Source organism: Peromyscus leucopus, chromosome 8b (genome assembly GCF_004664715.2).
Source record: "Peromyscus leucopus breed LL Stock chromosome 8b, UCI_PerLeu_2.1, whole genome shotgun sequence".
In the NCBI taxonomy this organism is placed as follows: Eukaryota; Metazoa; Chordata; class Mammalia; order Rodentia; family Cricetidae; genus Peromyscus; species Peromyscus leucopus.
Window position 1 is genome coordinate 97,088,092 of NC_051086.1, and position 17,781 is coordinate 97,105,872.

At 43.3% G+C, this 17,781-nt stretch overlaps 1 protein-coding gene and 1 pseudogene across 1 annotated transcript in view; both read right to left on the minus strand.

The window, feature by feature from the left end:
• Znf652 (zinc finger protein 652) overlaps window positions 1-17,781 on the minus strand; it is a 56,438-nt gene that overhangs the window by 19,788 nt on the left and 18,869 nt on the right. The window lies entirely within an intron of this gene.
• Window positions 8,335-9,565, minus strand: LOC114692916 (annotated as a pseudogene).

Here is a 17,781-nt window from a genome sequence, read left to right on the forward strand (position 1 = left end):
CCTGGGATGGAGTAACAGACGGCTGTGGGCCACCGTGTGGGTGCTGGGAAGTGAACCTGGGTCCTCTGGAAGAGTAGCCAGTGTTCTTAACTTCTAAGCCATCTCTGCAATTCCCACCTTGAACTTCTGACCCCCCCCCTCACCACCTCTCTTTCCTGAGCTGGGATCACCAGTAGGTGTCTCCACTCCAGGTCTGAAGTAGTCCTGGCCAAGCAGTCTCACTATACGGCCTAAAGTGGCCTCAATTTTGGGTTCCGTCTTGCCTCTGCCTCCTAAATAGGATTACAGGTGTGTACCACATAGCTTAAACACACACACACACACACACACACACACACACACACACACACACACACTTTAGATGTGCGGAATAGTGTCAGGAGATGATGGTGATCTGTTATTTTCTTTCTAGTAAAATTTTTGGCATTTCAAAAAGTAACACCTTTTTTTTGGGAAAAAATTTTTTTTATCTAGTCTTAGACCAACAGGTATAAATAAATAGTCTAAAACAAAAATATTTGAACAGATGGGAAGGTTTAGTCCAAACCATAACATACCCACAACACAGCCAATGGGAAAGATGAATCTCTAACACGTCGCCACCTGCCTTTTCCTCCTAGCAAGCCTACATACAACTCTTCTTAGTAGCAACTCTAATACTGTAAGATTCTCTTCAAAATTAAAAATCATCACTCCACCCCCAGAAAACGAGCACAGAAAATTTCATATGCAGTTTCCAGGTTGCTGCCCACTTCTAAAAACATACCAATGAGTCCCTAGGGCCCCAAGCTCCAAGCTAAGAAAAAAGCAGATTTTGTTTTCTTATCTATAGTGTATATTTAGAGAAAGCATATAAATTGAATTTTTTGTCTTTTCCCCTTAGCTCCCTACCCACTTTTCTTATTTCTCTAGCACATATATGGGTCAGGAATGAATTACCAGGGGCTGGAGAGATGGCACAGCAGTTAAGAGCACTGGCTGCTCTTCCAGAGGACCTGGGTTCAATTCCCAGCACTCACACGGCAGCTCACAACTGTCTGTAACTCCAGTTCCAGGGGATCTGACACCTTCACATCAATGCACATACAATAAATTTAAATAAATTATTAAAAAAAGAAATGAATTAACAACAACATAAAAGGAGACCAAGTTTGAAGTCGTATACAGAAAGGTTAGCACATGGTTTAGACGTCAGGCATGAAGCAAAGTACAACCTCAAGAACTTATTGTGTACCCCAATATGCTACCTGCCCAGGTCTATGACCCCAGACAAGGGGGTTAACTCTCACCCATTCTCAGGGTGCTCCCCTAAGGGCTGTTGTGAAGGTTGAATCCAACCTCACAGGCCAAGTTTCCGTGTTATACAGAGGACTGGGTGCTGGCTCCCTTTCCAATTCTGAAGAGGTTAGAAGTGTGATCGGCAGATCAGAGGTTTATGTATAGCATGCTGCATACCCTACTACATAGTAAATGAGAAGGAGATAAAGTAAGGAAAAGGAAAGTTAAAAATGAAAAGGCAAGGGATAGTGAGATGGTTCAGTCAGTGAAATCCTTGCCAAATAAGCCTAAGTTCAGTCTCTGCACCCATGTATACAAAGCTAGACACAGTAGTAGTCTATAATCCTAGTCCTGGGGATGCAGAGACGGGACCCTGGGGCTTGCTGGACAGTCAGTGTAGCCAAATCAGTCATTTCCAGGTTCAGGTTCTCAAAAACACAGTGGAGAGCAGTTAGTGGAGAGACCTGTCATCAACATCTGAGTGTCTACATGCATGGGCATATACACACAAACACAAACGAAGTGAAAGCCACTGGTAGAGGCCAGCATATGGAAAGTAGGAATGACCAGTCTAAGGACATTCATGCTAAAAGCAAGTTCACACATAGCCTGCATTCCAGGAGATCCTGTCCTATCCCACCCTTGAGACACACACAGACACAGATTGCACTCACTTCCCTCTGCGTGTATCTGCTTCCTGGCTGCTGACACCATGTGACTAGCCAGCCAGCAACCAGCTAGCAAACCTTCCGTGCCAGGATGAACTGTTTTCCCTCCAACTTAAGCCAGAACAAACATCCCTTCCTTAAGACGTTTCAGTCACTGCTTTGTCACCGTATGAGAAAAGTAGCTGGCACAAAGAAAGTGTCTATGGAGAAGGGGGCTCTTGCTGTGACAAAGCCTGACTGTGTTGTTCACTGGCTCTGGCAACTGGCTTGGGAGAGGAATGTGGAAGAGGTTGGCACTGTAGGCTGAGAAACCCTAGAATGCAGTCTGATGGCCAGTCTACCGGGAGTTTGGAAGACCCATATGTCAATGCAACCAATGGAGGTCTGGTTTAGGGGAACTGGGCCAGTGGCCTTTTACGTTACATTCTGGCAAAGAATTACCTGCATTCTTCCCATGTCCTGAAAATCTGAATTCAAATTAATGAACTAGGTTGTTTTGAAAAAGAAATTTTAAACAGCAAATATCCAGGTTGTGACACAGTTACTGCTTCTCTTAGTCATATCTCCAGTGAGAGAAAGCAGAAAAAATATGATTAGCATATTACTTGAAAAGAGCTGTTGACTTTAAGGATAGAGACAAGGCAGGTGCAGAGAAAACTGTTAAAGAGATTAGCACTTGGCCGGGCGGTGGTGGCGCACGCCTTTAATCCCAGCACTCGGGAGGCAGAGTCAGGCGGATCTCTGTGAGTTCGAGGCCAGCCTGGTCTACCAAGTGAGTTCCAGGAAAGGCGCAAAGCTACACAGAGAAACCCTGTCTCGAAAAAACAAAAACAAAAACAAAAACAAACAAAAAAAAAGAGAGAGAGAGATTAGCACCACAGAAGAGCAACCTTCTTAGGAAAAGTGTTCCAGGAGAGGCCCGTCTGCAAGGTGAGGCTGGAACTGAAATTGCTGAAGAGCAGTCTCTACTCTGGGAAACCATCTAAAAATGCCTTCCTGGGGTCAGTCACTCAGGTGCACAGCAAGTGAAGCCTACTTTTCAGTGGAGAAATCAGGATACTGGAGATGCTAGGGTTGTGGGATATCTACCAAGGAAAGTCACAGACAGAATGGGACCAACCAGGACACAGGCTATGTGTGCCACCTTCAGCAGAGCTTGAAACCAGGATCCTTGAAATCAGGATCCCATCCCAAGCTTCAGATAGTGTTTGTCCTACTGGGTTTCTCTTTTGTGTGACCTGATTCATTTTCTTAGGGAGGTTTACTCTGTGCCTTTGTATACTGGAAGTAGGTAACTTGGTTTTTACTTCATAGACTCACAGTTAAAGCATTTTTTTGAATCTCAGAAGAGAGTCTAGACTTGGGTTTTTGAACAATATTACGATCTTAATACTTTGGGAACTTTTACAGATGAGTGAAATGCATTTTGCAGTATGAGATGGACATAAACCTTTGAGGCGGAGTGGTGAAGTAAGGCTTAACAGTGATGTGTTCAGATGTCAAACTAACAAGGGGACAATGAATCTTTACTGTCAACTTGACTGCATTTGGAATCACCTACGTCTTTGAGGGCACTTTCAAGGAGATCCACTTGGAAGGTGGATGACACCATCCCCATGGAATGTGGTCCCAGACTGAATAAAAAGGAGGACATGAGATGAGCAAAAACATTCATCTCTCTGCTTCCTGATGGCAGACAGTGTGGCTGGCCACCTCATGTTTCTGTTCAAATACCTTCCCTACTGTGATGAACTACATCCCCTCACACTGTGAGCCAAACTAAAAGAGGAAGGGGAGAAAGGGAGACAAGGAGGAGGCAGAGGTGGTGGAGAGGGGAAAAGAAAAACTACAAACTCCTAAAGAAAAACTACGAACTGAACTTTATTAAAATTAATAATGTTTGTACACTAAAGGATGATTATCAAGAGGATAGAAGCAACACATAGGATCGGGAGGATATATTAATAAATCATAAGTTTGATAAAGGTCAGGTATCCAGAACATACAAGGAACTCTCACAACTCAACAATAAAAAGACAAACAAACAAACAAATGGAACCAGGCCGAGTAGTGTACACTTGTAACTCCAGCTTTCAAGGAGGAAAAGGCAGGAGGATCAGCAACTCAAGGCCAGCCTAGGCTACAGAGCAAATTTGAGGCCAGCCTAGGCTACAGAGCATTCAAGGTCATCCTGGAACAAATAAGATCCTGCCTCAAAAAATAACACTATGGGCTAGAGAAAATAGCTCAGTGTAGCTTCTCCTGCAGAAGACCTGGGTTTGGTTCCTAGCACCTACACAGTGGCTGACAGCCATCTGTAACATAAGTTCCCAAGATCCAAAGCCATCTTCTGAATTTTACCAGACACCAAGCACGTACATGATGCACAGACATCCATGTGGGCAAAACACTCACACACATAATATAATAATAATTTAAAAATTTTAAAGTATTTAAATATTCCCAAAACAGGTTTTCCCTGAGTATCCCCAGCTATCCTGGAACTCCTCTGTAGGCCTGGCTGGCCTTGATTGAACTCACAGAGATCCACCTGCCTCTGGTGGGATTAAAGGCGTGCATCATCACTGCCTGGCTTGTAATTTTTTTAAAAAGGTAAAAACAAGAGTTGGAGAGAATATGGAAAAAGCATAAGCTTCATACATTATTGGTAAATATAAAATGGCACAATTTAGAAAACAGTTTGGTAAATATGGTGGTATTTTATTTGTACTGAAATGTGATTTTAATTGTATGTTAATAAATAAAGTTGCCCTAGGGTCAGAGCTATTAGAGCCATAGCAAGAGCGTGGTGGTTAGAAGAGCTAGGTAGATTTCTGTGTGTTCAGGGATACAGCCAGCATTGGAGACATACGCCTTTAAGACCTGGAGGGCGGTACTTACAGGCAGTGACGAGGCAGTCATGTGTTTGGGTTTACAACCAATGAGAAGGCAGAACAGAAAGACTATTTAAAGACAGACAAACAGGAAGTAGCTCTCTGTCGGGGAAGCTAGGAACACTGCAGGAGGTTTTAGCTCTGAGCTCTGACCTCTTGGCTTTCTCTTTTACATTGGTTCTGTGTTTCTTATTTTAATAAGACGGTTGGTTACATCTACAGGTAAGTCCTAAGAAGGTTAAGCAGGGGCTGGATAGCACTGACTGTTCTTCCAGAGGTCCTGAGTTCAATTCCTAGCAACCACATGGTGGCTCACAACCACCTGTAGTGAGATCTGGTGCCTTCTTCTGGCCTGCAGGCATATATGCAGACAGAACACTGTATACATAATAAATATTTTTTTAAAAAAACAAAAAACATTAAGCAAAGAGAGACTGGATGACCTAGTAGTTCCACTTCTAAGCACATATCTAGGACCAGAAAACATACACCCATAAAAACTAAAACATTCATAGGAGTGTCATCCCTAACAGCCCTAAGTGAGAGTCATCCAGACCCATGCCAGCTGGGGGAATGTGCACCACCATAGAGTCAAACAGTGTCAGGCACCCAACAGGGAGCTGCTGATACTCAGTGTAACATGGATGAACCCTAAAAGCATTATACAGATACAAACATCCACATCACTGCGGGATTCTTTTTATGAGAATTGAGCAGAATAAGCCAATCCACAGACACAGCAAGTCAATCTGTGACCAGTGGGAGCTGCAGTTAGGGAGGTATGGCTATCACTGCTAATGGACTCCAGCGTCCATGAAAACGTTATGGAATTATGCACTGGTTAAACAGTCTTGTGAATACACTAAACACAACAACACCAACACCAACACTGAATTATACACTTAAAATGGTTCTATGCATATAAATTATATCTTGAGAAAGGGCTTGAGATGCAGTTCAATGGTAATGAACTACTTTGCCTAGCATGTTTTAGGCCCTGGGTTCAATCTCTAGCATTGAAAAAACAAATCAATAAAAATAATAAAAAATATACTGTCTGAACACAAACAATCCAAAGATTATATGAAAGGAACATAAGTATTTCACATAAAAATGGTACTCTTGACCCCTTGGATAGTTCATCAAGTATAAACTAAATGACAAACAACAGCTGGGCCTGAGATAGTAGAAAATAACAGCTTGAGCAAAACCACCAAAGATCGGTCTCCCCTGGTGGATGCTGGGAAACCAAACCAATGGTTCCTTTCTCCTTTGGGAGAGTACAGGTGAACACTGAGGAGAGGTGGATACTGAGATATGGGGGGTTGCACTATGATTAATGAATCTTTTTGGAAGATTTTTATTATTACTTATGTGTTGTGGGATATCTGTACACTGTGTGAAGGTGTATTGTTGTGAATGGTGTAATAAAAAGATGAACAGCCACTAGCCGGGCAGGAGGTACATACGGGACTTCTGGAGACAGAGAGAACTCTGGGAAGAAGAAGGCGGAGTCACCAGCCAGATGCAGAGGAAGCAGCATGGACAGTACAGAGAGATGAGGTAAGGAGCCACGACGTGACAGAATGTAGATTAAAATAAGTGGGTTAATTTAAGTTATAAGAGCTAGTGGGACAAGCCTAGCTAAGGTCAAACTTTAATTAATAATAAGTCTTTGTGTCATTATTTGTGAGCTGATGGCCCAAAGAAAAATCTGATTACATTTATGTTTTGTGTGTCTAAGTGAATAATATATAAATATGGTGCTGGTGGATGCCAGAAGAGGGTGTTGAATCCCTTGGAGCTGAAGTTACAGGTGACTGTGAGCCATGCCATGTGTGTGCTAGAAACCAAATTTGGGTCCTTGGAAGAGTAGCAGGTACCCTTAATCACTGGGCCATCTTTGCAGATCCCAGAGATTAATGAATCATACATAATACTGGATATCACTGTGTTGTAAGTGAGGTAACTATTACTGAAATTGGTGCCACTCAGTCTGGGGCATATGTGAGACTACCCACACCTCTTCCTTCCAAACAGTTGCTTTTTAATTCTCTTCTGTTATGAAGGTAAAGCTATAGGTAAGATGGGTTTATACAGCAAGTATTTCCTGCTCAATTCCTGCAGGTGTGAATGCACAAGCCTTGACTACTGTCCATACAAAGTCTAAGAGGAATATTTTACTTATTTATTACTGATAATAAGTACTGTATTAATTTATTCTTTTTTTGGGGGGGAGGGGTTTCAAGACAGGGTTTCTCTGTGTAGCTTCGATGCCTGTCCTGGATCTCGCTCTGTAGACCAGGCTGGCCTCGAACTCACAGAGATCCACCTGCCTTTGCCTCCTGAGTGCTGGGAGTAAAGGCATGCCCAGCTATTTATTCATTTATTTTTCAGACAAGAACTCCCTATAAACACTAGGAAGGCTGGCCTCAAACTCAGAGACACCTGCCTGCCTCTGCCTCCAATAGGCACCACCACACCCAACTACTGTATTGATCTGAATTTTCACACACTTAAAATTTGTCAGGAAGCAAACCCTATGTACACAAAGTAAGTCATGATTGCCAATGACATTACTTAAAGGCAATGAAGGAACGAACTGGACATGATGGAAGGCTGTGTGAAGAGCCCAGGACCTGGCTGGGTTCTGAAGAATGGAGAGATCTGAAAGCAAAAGAAATTAAAAGATGTTCCAGGCACAGAGGAGACTCCGAGAAAGCTGCCATGTTCTTGATGAAGCAGTCTACTTAGGAACAGACCAAGACACGGGTCTAGCCAAAAAAACTCAGGGGCTAGTAGAAGATATGGGTACCGAAGTAGAGCAGGGACAGAAAATGGAGGGTTTGGTTGTTACAGGTTTCTCTGTGTAGACCTGGTTGTCCTGGAACTCACTTTGTAGACCAGGCTGAACTCAAACTCAGAGATCTGTCTGCCTCTGCCTCCCAAGTGCTAGGACGAAAAGCACACACCACCGCTGCCCAGCAAGATAATGATGTGTGTATGAGAGTTTGCACCATGTGGAAGTGTGGAGGTCAGAGGACAACTCTGTAGTCGCGTCTCTCCTTTGGTCTTCACCCAGGTTCCAGGGATCAAACTTAGGTCATCAGGCTTACACAGTAAGCACCTTTACCTGATGAGTCATCTTGCCTGATCAGAACAGAGAGGGTTTTGATGGAGGCTGAGAAACAGAGACATTGAAGGTAGCAGAGAGAGCAATAAAGGGGAGCTATGTGAGAGACGAGCTTGGGCAAGAGTTCAATCAGCCTGAGCAACCAGAGCAAGACTGTCTCAGACAGACAATTAGAAAGTCCACTTGCATATTTAATGGGAAAAATACAGGTGGGAAAGACAAGAAGTAACTTTTTGTTTGTTTGTTTTTTGTTTTTTCGAGACAGGGTTTCTCTGTGTAGCTTTGCGCCTTTCCTGGAGCTCACTTGGTAACCCAGGCTGGCCTCGAACTCACAGAGATCCGCCTGGCTCTGCCTCCCGAGTGCTGGAATTAAAGGAGTGCGCCACCAATGCCCGGCAAGAAGTAATTTTTTTTTTTATTACTTTGGAAATAAGTTTTAGATTTAAACACAGTAGCTCATTCTACTTTTTGTATAGTGTTTGTTTGTTTTCAGACTGGGAACTGAGCCAGGGCTTTGTGCATGCTGCAAGTGCTCCACAGCCAAGCTCCATCCTAGGCTCGCTCTCTTTTAACCTTTTATTATGAGCCAGGGTCTTTGTTGCCTGGAACTCACTAGCCCAAGTGGGCTGGGAACTTGCAATTCTCCTGCCTCCAAGTCTGGAGTGCCTTGTATTGGAGGTTGTGTCAGAGTTCTGACTCAAAAATTGTTAATCCATTCTCATGCCCTTGCCAGGGATTGATTTGGAGGTAGCCTGATCAAGTTGTGGATGATGGGAATTAAGTGGAACTCCGCTGAAAGACTTCTGAGAAAATGTCGTGAACTGTCCTAAAAAGCATAAGCAGACATAGGCACTACTACTTCTGAACACCATCTTGCTCCTGGGCTGGGCACTGGGCAAAGGATAACGCATATTAAGTGGGCGTGGCAGAAAAGTGGGGGAAATGGGCTTGAATTTTATCACTGAGTCCATCCAATCCTTGACAAAGACTTCTGGTCGATAACAAGGGTAAACTTTCCTTATTTTCAAATTGCTTTAAATTGGATTTTCTATTATCTGAAGTTCAAACATCCAAGTTCATCTAATCATGTTTGTGAAGTAAATTAGACACTTCCTTTTGTTGTTGTTAGCTTTTAATGATGGAAACAGAAACATCCCTAAAGGTGAAGCTTCTGGAAAAACCACTTGTCCTTCCCTGTCTTGTATCGTCCCTCAAACTTGACCCTGGCCTGCTGCTGCCTGGCCTCGTGTTTCAGAGCTGGGTCTCTAAAGACATCCTTGTTGAAACTGGTTTTGTCTAAGGGGTTATCCACAGAGTGAGTGCCTTGTGGGCAGAAGGTGACTGTAGTTATGAAGTTTGACAAGGGACTTGATCTTTGATCTTTTGGTGATTTTCTTCATGCCCGTGGCAGCTGTCACTTTTCAGGGGTAGTGGTCAATTCTGGCCACCGGGGCGTGGCTGTCAGGATGGTCTGAGGTGCCATCATCAATGTTCCCCATGATGACAGCTTTGCAACCGAAGTATCGGGCCAGGACCAGCACTACACTCCTGGGTTTCATGAACTTGCCCATTTCTTTCTTTCTTTCTTTTTTTAATTTTATTATTTATTATGTATACAGTGTTTCTGTATGCCTGCAGGCCAGAAGAGGGCACCAGATCTCATTACAGATGGTTGTGAGCCACCATGTGGTTGCTGGGAATTGAACTCAGGACCTCTGGAAGAGCAGTCAGTGCTCTTAACCTCTGAGCCATCTCTCCAGCCCCGAAAAATTCTAAAATTTAAAACCACTCTGTGATAGATTATAATGACTTTTGAAGTTGGACTGAATGCATTTTTGAATTATGTTCAACTCTGGTTTAGTGATAAAATTCAAGACTCACCCCCCCCCGCCCCACTTTTCTGCCACACTAACTTAAACATGCTTTGTTCTTTGCCCAGTTCCCAGCATGGGAGCAAGATGGTATCCCAGTTTCTGGCATCACTTCTCCAAGCCTATGGAGCCAGGGAGTAGAATGCAGTGGTTTGAATGAGAATGCTCCCACAGGCTCATATATTTGAATGCTAAGTCACCAGGGAGTGGGGCTGTTTGAAAGGATTAGAAGGATTAGGAGGTGTGGCCTTGTTGGGAGGAGGTGCAGCCTTATTGGAGGAAATGTGTCACTGGGAGTGGGCTTTGAGGTTTCAGAAGCCCAAGCAAGTCCAAGTGCGGCTCTCCCTCTCTCTGCATATGGATCAGGGTGTAGCTCTCAGCTACTGCTCCACCAGCTGAATGTCATCATGCTTCACCACAAGATGACACTGGACTAAGAAACTGTAAGCAAGCCCCAAACTGAACGCTTTCTTTTCTAAGAGTTGCCACGGTCATGGTGTCTCTTCACAGCAATACAACAGTGACTAAGACACACTTTAAAATTAAAATATGACCACTTCAAAGAGAAGGGATAATCTCAAAGTCAAGACCAAGATAGCTTTTGATGCAAACCACCGCACGTTGCAGAAGCAGTAACCTAGTTTCGTTCTGAGTGGAGCATCTGCTGTCCTCAAGAGAGCTATGACTTTCGAGCAAGATTTCCTCCATTACATGCCAGATAACAGGTAAAGTAGAGGGGCCAGGGAGGGCCAGCAACACATTCCTGTGTTGCAACCTGGCTCAAGCTTCCTGTTTGGGGAAAAAAGCATGCATACGCGCGCGTGCGTGCACACGTGTGCACACACAGACAAGCCTCTGTTCACTATCCTTGACCTAACACGGAAATTTAACTGGAGGCTAATAGCGGGACTTGTGATGACAATGATTTCCTTGGGTGTGCACATGTGGAGGGGGGTGTAAATTCTTTTCAGTATACAGAATTATTCTTGGCTATTTGCTTTATTCACAACTACTCATGACTAACTTCAGCCAAGAAACCTGATGATTGAACATATAAAGTTTTTTCCACATTACCTGTGTGTGTGTGTGTGTGTGTGTGTGTGTGTGTGTGTATGTCTGTGTGTGTGTTTTCTTTTATATGATGGGCCTTATGTCTCCACATATGTCTGTTTACCATGTGTGTGCCTGATGTAGGTGGAGCCCAGAAGCTGGGCATGATGCACGTCTATAATCCCCTCAGGAGGCAGAGGCAGGCAGATGTCTAAAAAATCAAGGCCAACTTGGTCTGCATAGTGAGTTACAAGTCAGCCCAGGCGCTCTCAAAAGAAAAGAGGGTGATGGCTGCCCAACCTCCAGTCCTTAGAAGAGCATCAGATCCCCTGGAACTGGAGTTACAGATGGTTGTGAGCTGCCACGTGGGTGCTGAAAATTGAATGCAGGTCTTCTGGAAAAACAGTCAGTGCTCTTAACTGATGAGCCATCTCTTCAGACCCTGTTTTTGGTTTGTTTGTTTTGTTTTTCGAGATAGGGTTTCTTTATGTAGCCCTGGCTGTCCTGGAACTTGCTCTGTAGATCAGGCTGGCCTCGAATCCACAAAGATCCGCCTGCCTCTGCCTCCCAAGTAATGGGATTAAAGGCTTGTACCACCACCGCCTGGCCTGTTTTTGCTTTTTAATTGCAGTACTAGAGATAGTTCTAAGGTTTTGTGCATGCTAGTCAAATGCTCTACCACTGAGCTACATCCCCAGCCCTCCACATAGAATTCTTATTCATCTTTTCCCTAAAACATTTCACTAAACAAGAAATCGTACATACCTGTATTTCTGTATTGAACCATCTATTCATTCCATGACCTCGTCATACATCCCAAAGAAATTACTTTCAGAATATAAGATAAACTGTTAGTAAGCACCCATTTATGTTTTAGACATTTATATTTTAACTGCAGAGGAATGTCTAAAGGTATTGATAAGCAACAAAGACTCATCAAGGTAAGTGAACGCTTGCAGACCGGCAGGTGGAGGAAACACTGGCAAGATGACCTTTACATTAATCATTGTGATTTATCACAGTACCTGTATTAATCTACAGAAAACCCTAACCCCTCACAATGTATGTGCTATTTAGTAGAAACTTCAATGCTTTGCTTTTTGCTTTGTTTTGTTTTTCAAGACAGGGTTTCTCTGTGTAGCCCAGCCTGTCCTGGAACTAACTCTGTAGACCAGGCTGGCCTTGAACTCACAGGGATCTGTCTGCCTCTACCTCCCAAGCGCTGGGATTAAAGGTGTGTGCCACCACTACCTGGCTGAATACTTTGCTTTTTAAAAACTGTTTTTACCTTTTCATTCATTTCATTTAGTGTGTGCTCGTGTGTATGCCATAGCTGGCATATGGAGAGGACAAGTTGCCAGAGGGCTACAACATCAGTCATCTGGTTTGGTGGCAGGCACCTTTACTGGCTGAGCCATCTCACAGGATGGCTAGTTCATGGCCAAACATAAAAGCAATGATGTGAACACACAGGAATGTGTCACCACACTTTGCTGTCTTCATTAATAATATTAAAAAAAAAAAACCTTAAGTAATGAGAATTTTTGCTGTAATATCTTTAAATATAGTTATCTTTCCGAAACCAAAGAATTCTTATATTAGCTCAAACCATGAGAATTCCTTCTTTAAAAAAAAAAATTATGTATAGGGCTGAAAAGAGCCTGAGCAGTTAAGAGCACTGACTGCTCTTTCAGACGCCCTGGATTTGATTCCCAACACCCACAAGGCAACTCATAACAACCTGAAACTCCAGCTCCAAGGGATCCATCTGATACCCTCTTCTGGTCTCTGCAGGCACCAGGCATGCATATGGTCCTTACATATATGCAGACAAAATATGCATACACACTAAAAAAAATACATTTTAAATGTGCATGAGAGAGACAGAGATGGTGGATGGGTGGGTGGGTGGATGGGTGGGTGGGTAGGTGGATGGATGGATGGATGGATGGATGGATGGATGGATGGATGGATGGATGGAGAGAGAAGGACAGTATGAATTAGAATGCTTTATGTGTGCATGTGCCCTTGGATCTTCTGGAGATGGAGTTACAGGCATTTGTGAGCCACCTGATGTAGATGCTGGGAACTGATATACAGGTCCTCTGGAAGAGTCACAGGTCCTCTGCTAAGCCATCTCTCCAGCCCCTGGGAAGTTTCTATCACTGCCTTTTGTAACATCTTCATGAAATACAGGTAAAGCAGGTGATAATAGTTCTGACTGTAGAAACATGGCTAAAGGAATCACTCCTTCCCTGACCTCACTCCTTAAAAACACATTCATCTAAGGTGGCATACGCCTTTAATCCCAGCACTTGGGAAGCAGAGGCAAGACAATCTGTGAGTTCAAGGCCAGCCTGGTCTACACAATGAGTTCCAGGAGGGCCAGGACTACACAGAGACCCTGTCTCAAGAAACCCAAAACTAAAAAGCCCATATACATGGCTCTAAATCCAACAAAGCTCCTGTCAAGTAAGTATTCTTCATGGACTAAGGAGATGAAGACCCACTAGCTAAAACACGAGTCAGAGGGACTTTGAGAGTGCAAGCGCTTGTCCTGTATGTAACTGTGGTGCCTCTTCTCCCTGAAGGTAAAATCCAACCAGGCACACATAACTCTTTCCCTTTCTGTTTTTAGAAATGGAAGTGAGAAGTAATGATGAGGGTCTCTATATTTTCTCATTTAAATTTAATTTTGTGTAGTGTATGTGGTGTGTGTATGTGTGTGTGTGTGTGTGTGTGTGGTATATGTGTGGTGTGTGTGTGTGTGTGTGTGTGTGGTATATGTATGGTGTATGTGTGTATGTGTGTGTGTGTGTGCACAGATAGGCAAAAGAAAATGTTGGCTGTCCTGTTCATTACTCTCCACCTTCTTCCTTTGAGAATAACCTGGAGTTAGGCTGGCAGCCTGCAAACCCAGGATCCACCTGCCCCACCCCACCCCCAGCACTGGGGTTACAGGTATGCTCCAACACACTTGGCTTCTTACAGGGGTGCTGGGAAATTTAAACTCAGATTCTCATGCTTGTATAGAAAAAAATGTTCACAGATGCTGAGATAACTTTCCAGCCCCCAATTTTCACATTTCTTTTTAACAATTTATTATTATTGTGTGTTCAAGAAATGTATATGTGGGTGTACATGTCAGGGGACAAGTTTGTGGAGTCAGTTTACCCCTTTACAGGCTCTGGGGATTAAACTCAGGTCTCTAAGGCTTTGAGGCGTCTCCCACTAAGCCCTCTCTGGCTGGCCTTTTCTTTTTTCATTTCTTGACAGCAAACATGCATTATTTCTACAGTAAGCAAAACAACCCATCCTTGTCCTAACTTTAAAAAATAAATGAATTCATCACAACCTTCAGATCCAATATCTAAGATCATTTAGATACAAGTGTTCATAAGACGCAAAACACAATTTACGTATAACAACCACTGAAAATGTCTATCAAGCTTCAAAACATTAGTGATGTCATGAACATTTATCATGTATCTATTGAGCACCTATTGTGTACGATGTCTCACAGACACAGACATGAGCAGAGCAGCTCAGACCCTTGGTCTCAGTAGCTGGCCTTTTGTCCTCACTGCTCTACTTCTTGTTAATAATGCCTGTTTCTCCCACAATAACTGTTTGTTAAGATTTCTTTTCCTTCCTTCCTTTTTTTTTTTTTTTGTTTTTTGTTTTGTTTTTTTTTTGTTGTTGTTGTTTTGTTTTTTGAGACAGATTTTCTTTGTGTAGCCCTGGCTGTCCTGGAACTTGCTCTGTAGACCAGGTTAGCCTTAAACTCACAGAAAAAATCCACCTGCCTCTACTTCCAGGTGCTGGAATTGTAGGCATGCGTCACCATCCCCCATCAAGATTTATTTTATTTCCTATATGTGGGTGGTTTGCCTGTATGTCTGTATGTGTACCACATGTATACAGTGTCCACAAAGGCCAGAAGAGAGTGGCAGATCCCCTAGAACTGGAGTTACCTAATGTGGGTGCTGGGAACCAAACATAGGTCCTCTGCAAGAGCAGCCAGTATTCTTAACCACTAAGCCATCTCTCTAGACCCAACTACAGTAATGGTTAATAATGCCCCTCTCACATCATCTTCCCAGTGGGGACATCACACAGCTATTCTATTTATTAAAAATAGCAACCACTGGACTCCAGTTCCAGGGGATCTGACACCTCCTTTTACTTCTGAGGGCTTTAGTGCACAGGTGATACACACACATACACTTAGTTGCATGCGCGCGCGAGCGCGCGCGCATACACACACACACACACACACACACACACACACACACACACAATACTTTTAAAAAACAAACCATTGTTCCTGAGGGCAGCGGTTCTCAGGCTTCCTTTAATACAGTTCCTTATGTTGTGGTGACCCTCAACCATAAAATTATTTTTGTTGATACTTCATAACTGTAATTTTGCTACTATTGTGAATCATAATGTAAATCTCTATGTTTTCCGATGGTCTCAGGCAACCCGTGAAAGGGTCATTCAACCACCAAAGGGGGTCTCAACTCAAGGGTTAAGAACTGCTACTACAGCTAGGCATGGTGGCGCATGCGTTTAATACCAGCACCCAGGAGACAGAGGCAGTTGGAGCTTTGTGAGTTCAAGGCCAGCCTGGTCTATAGAGTGAGTTCCAAGACAGCCAGGGCTACACAGAGAAACCCTGTCTTGAAAAACCAAAAAGATTAAAAAAAAAAAAAGCAAAAAAAAATAAGGACTTACGTTTGTAAAAATGTCTTTTTTATTTACTTTTATTTTAAAGACAGGAACTCACTATGCAGTTCTTGCAGGCCTGAAACTTATGATGTATAATAGGCTGGCCTCGAACTCACAGAGATATCTCTCTCTCTCTCTCTCTCTCTCTCTCACACACACACACACACACACACACACACACACACACACACACACACGAGCACACGCATCCCTCTCCCTAACTGCTTCCTGGGTGCTGGGATTAAAGCTGTACAGATCATGCCTGGTTTTAATTTTTTAAAAATTTTATTTAAATTTTTTTAGGGATAATTTTATTGGGGGACTGGAGAGATGGCTCAACGGTTGAGGGTACTGGATGCTCTTTCAGAGGACCTGGGTTCAATTCCCAGCACCCACATGGCAGCTCACAACTGTCTGTTAACTACAGTTCCAGGAGACCCAACATCCTTCCACAGGCAAAACAAAAAACCACCAATGCATACTAAAAATAAATAACAATTTTTAAAAAAGAATGATTTTATTGTATGTGCATGAGTGTTTAGCCTGCATGTATGTGCACCACATGCATGCCCAGTGCCTGAAGAGGTCAGAAAAGGGCATCAGATCTTCTGGAACTAGAGTTACAGATGGGCTGTGAGCCACCATGCGAGTGAGTATTAAGAACTGAACCTGGGTCCTCTACAAGAGCAACACATGCTCTTAACCACTCAGCCATTTCTCCAGCTCTTAAAAAAAAAAAAAAAAAAAAAGACAAACTTTTATTTCATAGCCCAAGCTGGCGTCACTTACTATGTGGCCAAGACTAGCCTCAAAGTCACAAGCTTCCTGCCTCAGTTTCCATGTTCTGGGAATACAGACATGCATCACCATGCTTATAATTACTCACCTACCTACCTCTCATTTCCTTATTTAGACAAGGTCTCTTTGTAGGCAAGGGTGACTCTACTCACTATGTAGTCAAGGCTGGGCTTGAACTTAATCTACCTGGCTCCACCTTTTGAGTACTGGGATAACATGTGGCACCATGCTGGATTATCATGCTTATCTTTAACTTCAGTTTTTATTTTATTTGAGATTTTCACTTCTTCCTTTTTCTTTTCTTTCTGTCTATATGGATGTGGGACTGGGGCACAAACCCAGGGTCTGGACCATGTTAGGCAAATACTCCAATACAGAACAACTAATTATGTACGAGATTTCCCCAATTATATAAAACATTATTTTAGATAACTCACTATATGTATGTGTACACACACACACACACACACACACACACACACACACACACACACACCACCTATTACATAATGAAACCAAACCTCTGCTAGAATCAAGAATAGAGTCTGTGGGGTCTGAGGTGACGGCCCAGCTGATAAAGCATAAAGACCTGAGTTCATCTCCAGCCCCTGTGTAAGAAGCTGGTGGTCACGCTAACCTTTAGTCCAGCACTTGGGAAGCAGAGCCAGGTAGATCTCTGTGAGTTCAAGGCCAGCCTGGTCTACAGAGCAAGTTCCAGGACAGCCAGAGCTGTTACATAGAAGCCCTGTCTGAAAAAATGAAAATAAACAAACAAAAAGAGCTGGTGCATGTTTATAATTTCAGTACTAAAGAGGCAGAGACAGGATGGTCTCTGGAGCTCACTGGCCAGCCAGCCTAACCTAAAGATCAACAAGTGCTGGGTCCCAGTGAGATACTGTCTCAAAATATTAGGTAGATGGCTCCTGAGGGATGACACCCAAGGTTGACATCTGTCCTCCACATGTATTTATACACACACACAAGCAAGCACAATTCAATCTCTTACCCCCCCACGTGAATAAATAAAATCTGATTTTTATTATACCTAAATGTACCTATTTTTCTTTTCTTTTTGTTTTTTTTTTTTTGAGACAGGGTTTCTCTAGGTAGCCCTGGCTGTCTTGGAACTTGTAGACCAGGCTATCCTGGAACTCACAGAGATCCTCCTGCCTCTGCCTCCCAAGTGCTGAGATTAAAGGAATGCACCGCTACCACCTGGCTAGGTTTAACAACTTTTTTTTTTTTTTTGGTTTTTCGAGACAGGGTTTCTCTGTGTAGCTTTGCGCCTTTCCTGGAACTCACCTGGTAGCCCAGGCTGGCCTCGAACTCACAGAGATCCGCCTGGCTCTGCCTCCCGA